A 6,000-nucleotide genomic window follows, 5' to 3' on the forward strand; every position below is an offset into this window, starting at 1 on the left:
GAGAAGAGAGCTGTTGGGAATAGAGTTGCCTTAAAATAGTTCAATGTAAGGAGGCAGCTGGGTAGCTCAGTGGATTGAGAGCCAGGCCTAGAGATGGGAGGTCCTAGGTTAAAATCTGACCTCAGACACTTCCCAGCTATGTGACCTTAGGCAAGTCACTTGACCCCCATTTCCTAGCCCTTTATTGACTCCAAGACAGAAGGAAAGGGTTTAAAAAAAATACTTCAATGTAAAATAACTGGAGACATAATAATGTTCTTTTGGAGAGAAAAGAGGGAAATCCTAATTTAGAAAGTAAAACCCAATATTAAACTCAAAAGGAGGAAAACAAAAATAACTCTTTAATAACTTTAAGTGTGAATGAATAGAATAATTCAACAAAATGAAAGAAACAGATTGGATATGAAAACTTAACCTGAAAATCAGTTGATTATGTAAGAAATACAACCAAAAAAGGAAGACAAACAGAATGAAAATGAAGAGCTGTTATAAAAATTTGGCAACATATTAGAGTCCAAAAAGGCAAAAGTTGCAATTATGCTATCAAGAAAAGCAAAAACATTCAAAACATAAAAAGAGATAAATGAGGAAATGACTTTTTGCTGAATTCACAACAAACCAATATCAATATTAAACTGACATGCTTCAAATGCTTAACATCTAAATTTACAAAGAAATCATTAACTTAACTGTAAGAAAACATAGACAGTAACTCAATAGTGGCAGAAGATTTCAGTGTTTTAAAACACTGAGGACTGGGATAAAATGAATGGAAGATTCATAAAGAGGAAAATATAGAACTGAACAAATTCCTTAAGGCACAAGACTTATGGAATCTTCTAAATGGTACTCCTTAAAGAATAAACATTTCATGGCATTACATGGAATTTTTGCAAAAATTTCTCATGAACCAGGTTATAGAAATACAAAAAATGCAAAAAAGCAGAAATTATACATATGTCCATTATACACTATAATAGTAGTGGTCTCTCGGTGACCGAGAATGACTATTGTCTTTGCTCAGTTTCATCTACGGTGTACCTTCATGTGGCTTTGGAGTCCAAAGACTGAGGCACAGAGTTTGTGGCACATGGTGCATGGGACGCCAGTTGTTACGGGAGGTGCGGTTGTGGCCTGGTGTCGGCGTTCATGTGTAATGGCAAGACGTCCACGTCGCTCATCTTCAAAGGTGGTGGCGGCATGGTTAATGTGGGTTCGCCAGCTGCTTCTGTCAGAGGCAGCGAGTTCTAGTTGCTTTGGTGTAATGCCAGCCCACTTCAAGTTGGACTTTAGCTGATCCTTGAATCTTTTCTTTGGTCGGCCTTGTTTCCTGAGTCCAGCTGACAGTTCACCATAGAATACCTGTCTTGGTATTCGCTGTGGGTCCATGCGGATGACGTGTCCAGACCATCGTAGCTGGCTTTTGAGGACCATGACTTCGATGCTGGTGGAGTTGGCTCTGTTGAGGACTTCCTGGTTGGTGATTCGGTCCTGCCATCGGATCCTCATGATTGACCGAAGGGAGCGTTGGTGGAATTGCTCCAACTATTTCATGTGCTTCCGGTACAGTGTCCATGTCTCACAATGTACAGGAGCGAGCTGAGGACCACTGTGTTATACACTTTGAGCTTTGTCACAGTGCTTACACCTCTGTGTTGGAGGGCTTTGCAGTGCAGCCCCCCGAGTACCTGGCTGGCCTTTTGGATCCTGGCATTAATCTTGTGGTCTAGGGACCCGTCGTTGGCGATGGTGCTGCCCAGGTACTTGAAAGTGTTGACGTTAGAAAGCTGCGTGCCATCGATTGTAATGCACGGCTGGTTAGTTGGCCTCCCTGGTGCAGGTTGGAACAGCACCTCTGTTTTGCTGAGGCTGATAGTCAGGCCAAACAGTTTTGTCGTGGTAGAGAACCTGTCTACAATGGTTTGAAGATGATTTTCTTGGTGGGCCATGAGAGCATAGTCATCTGCAAAGAGAGCTTCCAGGATGAGTCTCTCTGTTGTCTTTGTTTTTGCAGGCAGGTGGCGAAGGTTGAATAGTGAGCCATCCAGTCGGTATTTGATGTAGAAGCCCAGATTTAGATCCATCACAGCATGTCGTAATATTTGGGTGAAGGATAGGTTGAATAGCACCGGAGCGAGGACACAGCCTTGTTTCACGCCATTGGAGATGTTGAAGCGATCAGAAGTCTCTCCACCAGATAGGCCTTCCCCTGTCATGTCGACATGAAAGAGCTGGATCAGTTTGATGAATTGCTGGGCAACCGAGCTTGCTGAGGATCACCCACAATGCGTCCCTGTTCACTGTGTCGAACGCCTTCGTCAGGTCTATGAAGACAATGTACAGACTCAGGTTCTTCTCAAGGAATTTTTCCTGCATTTGCCTCACCATGAAGACCATGTCGATGGTGCTGTGATCTGGTCAGATCTGTTGACTATAACACAGGCGAGGATCTTTCCAGCAGTGGAGAGTAGTGAGATGCCTCTGTAGTTGTCACAGGCTGCTCGTGAGCCTTTGTTCTTGTATAGGGCTATGATGGAGGCATCTCTGAGTTCTGGGGACATGTCTTCCTCTTCCCATATGCTGGTCAACATTATGTGAAATGCCTGAAGTGCCTTTGCATTTAAGGCCTTATACACCTCTGTTGGGATCCCGTCTTTACTGGGTGCCTTGCCTGCACTCATTTGTTTAATGGCTTTTTGGACTTCCTCTATTGAAGAAGGGACATCAAGTTGTTCAATGGTGCAGTTTTGAGGGATCTGGTCAAGGGCGCTTTGGTCGACTGAAGAAGGTCAGTTGAGAAGCTGACTGAAGTGTTCTTTCCACCTGTTGCTGATGCCTTTTTTTATCTTTTATGAGAGTGTCACCGTCAGAGGATAGCAAGGGAGTGGTGGTGGGTTTTAATGGCCCATAGACAGTCTTGAGGGCACTGAAAAATTGTTTGTAGTTTTTCATATCAGCAAACCGCTGGATTTCTTCTGCCTTTTTTTCCCACCATCGGTCTTGCATCTTCCTGATCTCATGCTGTGCCGTGGCTTGGAGAGACTTAAATCTGTCCTTTTTAGGAGCAGAGTTTGGGTTATTTTGCCACTCCATAAAGGCTTTGTTCTTCTTGCTCAATAGTTCTTCAATAGCAGTAATTGTTCTCCTTGAACCAGTCCTGGTGGTTGCGTTGTTTTGTGCCTAGGACTGCCTTTGATGTTTCCTTCACTGCGTCTCTGAACTGGTTCCATTTCTCGGTTGAGCTTCCAGTGAGTGGTCCCTTGGCAGACAGTTTGTCATCCAGGCAGGACTGGAATGTTTGCAAATAAGATGGATCTCTAAGATAACTCACATTGTAAAATGCGCGAACTGTCTGGGCGTGTTTTGGATGGTGAGGCGCAATGCGCATTTGAAGAGTCGCTCTAACCAATCGGTGGTCTGTCCAGCATTCAGCTCCTCTCATGGCTCTGGTGATCTGTACATCCTGGATGTCTTGCCGGCATACAATGATGTAGTCAATGAGATGCCACTGTTTTGATCATGGGTACATCCACGTTGTTTTATATTTGTTCGCCATTCTGAACACAGTGTTCGTGATGGTGAGTTCGAACTCTGAGCATTTGCTGAGTAGCAGTAGGCTGTTGTTGTTCATTTTGCCCATGCCATGTTTGCCGAGCACTCTTTTCCATCTTTCATGGTCCTGGGCAATGCGGGCGTTGAATTCTCCCAGTATCAGCTTGTCATCTGTGGGCACTCAGTGAAGGACAGCACTCAAATCAGAGTAGAACTGCTCGATGGTCTCCTCTGTGCTGGTCAGTGTTGGGGTGTATGTGCTAATGATTGTGGCATACCGGTCTTTGCTGAGAGGCAAATGGATCTTCATGAGCCTCTCACTGATGCCCACAGGCAAGTCTGGCAGCTGTTTGAGCAAACTGGTCTTGATAGCCAGGCCAACACCGTGGATTCTATCTTCATTTGTGGCTCTACCTTTCCAGAAGAAGGTGTATCCAGTGGTGGGTTCGCTGAGTGATCCCTCTTCTGGTAAGCGTGTTTTGCTTAATGCTGCGATGTTGATGTTATATCATGCCAGTTCTTTACCGATGAGAGCTGTTCTCTCAGGTCTTGGGGTATTCTCTCTATCAAGTAACGTTCTGATGTTCCATGATCCTTGTAGGAGTTTCTTTGTATTTTGTTTTCTTTGATTTCGACCGCTTAAAGAGATGACCCGCCAGCCGCAGTCTGCTGACCGGGTGTTTGTAGGGCAGGAAATGTTTGGGACACCTTTTCTAGTCCCCTCCCTTGATTAGGGTGAGCAGTGCTGTCCTAGAGAGGGCTGTTTAGTCGCCCAGGATGCTGCCGAACGTCTCTGCTTCCCTACAGGGCCGAGCGACCACTGGTCCGTGGGCCGCCTACGTGCAGGATCGTGACTACAACTGCCAGTGGTCACCCCACCTGTTGCATCGCCACTCCCCCACCCCGCAGGTCTTGAAGAGGGTGGACGGGGTTAGGATAGATGAGTGTGCACAAAGACACTTGTGCATGAAAGAGATTTCAGTGGAAAAGCCGATGCACAGAGAAAGTCCCACTCTCTCTTGGCGCTGGAAGCCTGGGTCCAGTGGCATGAAAAGTCGTTACACCTGGAGACTTCCTCAGCTGCACTGGATGGCCGTGTTGTCCTTTGTGCTCCAACACGCCCTAAGCACTCCACAGTGCCTTGCTGCATCGCCATCTCAGCCGTTGAACCTTCTTATTGGTTTCTTCCACCTGTTCTGCCGAAGCAGTCTTCACATGCTGGGTGAGCAAAGCCCTGGTTCACCAGGGGTCTACAACCCGATGGCTACCCTCACAAGGTTTGGCCGGCCTGTCGAAGCCGTTGCCCCGGGTGTGGCCGCTGCCGCATGTTAGCAGCTACTGGGAGCCACAAGTGACAGCTGGGTGTCAGGTGGGGGTCAGAGGCTGGAAAGTTGCCCTAGGAGGGCATGACAAGCCCTCCACACCAGGGATACTACTCCTCCCTGAGCACCCTATACACCCCTTTATACACTATATAACAATAAAAATAATGATCATTTCAGGGACCACAAACAAGACACAAAACCAGTGTTAATCATGAAATCCTAAACCATTGGTTGGTCAATTGATATCCTTCATATTTGAAGAGGACCAAAGTAACATTACTATGTTGGAGTCAATGTATAGTTTGTCCAATTATGGCTGATCAGACTAAGTTTGGAAGGCTCTAGAAGGTCAGGCACAAAAAGAACATTTTGGGTGGAGGTGTATCTAAATGTGCACATCTCACATTTCTTTTGAGCAACTTCAATTCTGCCTTGCTCAGAGAGCACACCATCTTTTTTTGATACAAGCATGCTATGAAGGGTGGTCCTGTGCCAGTGTCTCTTATGTCTCACAATCAATACTAATGTTCTTCAGGGAGACCTTGAGAGTCTTTTTGTAGTGCTTTTCTGACTTCCAGGTGAGCACTTGCCTTGTGAGAATTCTCTATAAAATAATCCTTTATGTTTTTATTTTAATTAAAAAATTTTTTTTCCATGATTACATGATTCATTTTTTCTCCTTCCCCCTCCTGGAGCTGACTAGCAATTGCACTGGGTTATACATGTGTTATCACTTGATACCTATTTCCATATTATTCATTTTTGTCATAGAATAATCTTTTAAAAACCAAAATTCCAACTCCCACACCCATATAAACAAGTGATAAATAATGTTTTCCATCTGTGTTTTTACTCCCATAGTTATTTCTCTTGACGTGGATAGCATTCTTTCTCATAAGACCCTCAGGGATGTCCTGGATCACTGCATTGCTTTTAGTAGCAAAGTTGATTACATTTGATTGTTCCATAGTGTTTCACTTTCTGTGTACAATGTTCTCCTGGTTCTGCTTATTTCACTCTGCATCAGTTCATGGAGGTCTAAAATAGTCGTTTAGACAAATGTAAGTTTGTAATATTGCCAGGACATCCAAGTTGCCTTCTCTGTAGTGGAGATTGAATGTTT

The sequence above is a fragment of the Monodelphis domestica genome, chromosome 2 (genome assembly GCF_027887165.1).
Source record: "Monodelphis domestica isolate mMonDom1 chromosome 2, mMonDom1.pri, whole genome shotgun sequence".
Classification (NCBI taxonomy): domain Eukaryota; kingdom Metazoa; phylum Chordata; class Mammalia; order Didelphimorphia; family Didelphidae; genus Monodelphis; species Monodelphis domestica.